The sequence below is a fragment of the Chenopodium album genome, chromosome 9 (genome assembly GCF_948465745.1).
Source record: "Chenopodium album chromosome 9, dcCheAlbu1.1, whole genome shotgun sequence".
NCBI lineage: Eukaryota > Viridiplantae > Streptophyta > Magnoliopsida > Caryophyllales > Amaranthaceae > Chenopodium > Chenopodium album.
Window position 1 is genome coordinate 32,089,303 of NC_137842.1, and position 1,828 is coordinate 32,091,130.

General features: G+C 40.8%; 1 non-coding gene across 1 annotated transcript; it reads right to left on the minus strand.

The window, feature by feature from the left end:
* Positions 1 to 498: 498 nt before the first annotated feature.
* On the minus strand, positions 499 to 605 carry LOC145560915 (small nucleolar RNA R71). Its single transcript, XR_014093508.1, has one exon. It is a non-coding gene; the product is annotated as a small nucleolar RNA R71 (small nucleolar RNA).
* Positions 606 to 1,828: the final 1,223 nt, after the last annotated feature.

A 1,828-nucleotide genomic window follows, 5' to 3' on the forward strand; every position in this document is an offset into this window, starting at 1 on the left:
AGACAGAAAAACCTCTACAAGCAAATCCCGGCGGATTCTGGTGATAATAACAATAATCACAGCGATCCTCCAACTGGTTCTAGCGATTTAAAGGCATCATCAGACGCAGAATCAGAGATGACGGCTCTAAAGAAGCTTAGTGATTATTCACAACCAAAGCTTACGGATTTTCCACATCTCACCCCTACTCCGGCTCTTGATGGGGTTCAATTTGAAATTAAACCTCAATTTATAACGATGATAGAGAGGAAGCAATTCAGTGGAGCCAAGGGTGAAGACCCGAATCTTCACATTACCGACAATTGTCAATATTGCAACACCATCAGGCAAGCCGGGGTCACTCAAGACCAAATTAGGGAGATTCTTTTTCCCTTCTCTTTAACTGGAAAAGCTAAATTATGGTTTAATGGCTTAAATAGAATTACACTTGGTATAACTGACTGGGAAACTCTTGTTTTGAATTTCTATAACAAGTATTACCCTGCAGAGAGAACAGCCGTACTACGGAGTGCGATCTAGAATTTTGCCCAAGAAGCCGATGAATCTTTATATGAGGCTTGGGAGAGGTTCAAAGATTTACAAAGAGATTGCCCTCACCATAATTTAGCACAATGACAGTTAATCCAAGCCTTTTATAATGGCCTTGGAAATTCTTCTCGAATAATTTTAGACTCTGCAGCTAGTGGGAGATTTATGAATCTTGATGTTGATGATGCAGGTCAGGTTATTGAAGACATGGCGATACACAATTCCCAATATGGGAACCCTAGAGGATTTGCTAACAAGGGGAAGCATAGTGTCGACTCTGTATCCTTTTTGCAGGCCCAACTAACCTCTATTTGCCAAAAATTAGATAATCTGGGCACTACTAATGTAGCTAATGTTTCTGCGATTAATAATAATTCTAATGAGGCTTTCTGTGAAAATTGTGGTATTGTAGGTCATTGGGAGCAGGATTGCAGGAGTTCCATGGAGCAAGTTAATGCCTTCCAAGCTTAAAGGCAGAATAACCCATACTCCAACACTTACAATCCTGGGTATCGGAATCATCCATACCTTTCCTACCGGAGCACTAATGTTCAAAATCCACCACCACAAGAACCACAGGCACCACAGCAACAGCAGCAGAAATATTATCATCCCAATGCTAGCCAGAAGAACCAACCACAACAACCCTCCTCATCTTCTGACCCTTCCATGGTGGAAATTAGAGCAATGTTGGCCAATATGCAAAAGTACATGGAGAGCAGAGATGCGACAATTGATCAAATTCTAGCGGATAATAAAATTGTAGACAATCAAATTGCGCAACTCTCCGCTACTCTACAAGCCCGCCAACAGGGAGCTCTGCCGGCACAGCCTACTAGGCCTATGGATCAAGCATTTGCAATTACTCTAAGGAGCGGTTCAAACTATGAAGGGCCCTCTATGCCCAGAGTTGATGAACCTGTTTTATTAAATAATGCTAATCTTAATTCCGTTAAACAAAACAATGTAGTTGATAGCCCTGCAGGGCTAAAGGATAATACTAACATATCTAATTCTACATTGCAGGGTATAACTCCAGAGAAGGTGGCTACTCCAGACAAGAATAATAATTCTCCAAAGCCAATTATCAAACTTCCTTTCCCCAATCGTTAATTGAAGACAAACTTGGATAAGCAGTTTGGTAAGTTCCTGGAGGTGGTAAAAGATTTGAAGGTAACAGTTCCCTTTACTGAATTGATCACACAAATCCCCTCGTATGCAAAATTTATGAAAGAAATATTGACGAGAAAAAGGTCTATTAGTGAGGTAGAGACAATAGCTTTCACTACAGAGTGTAGTG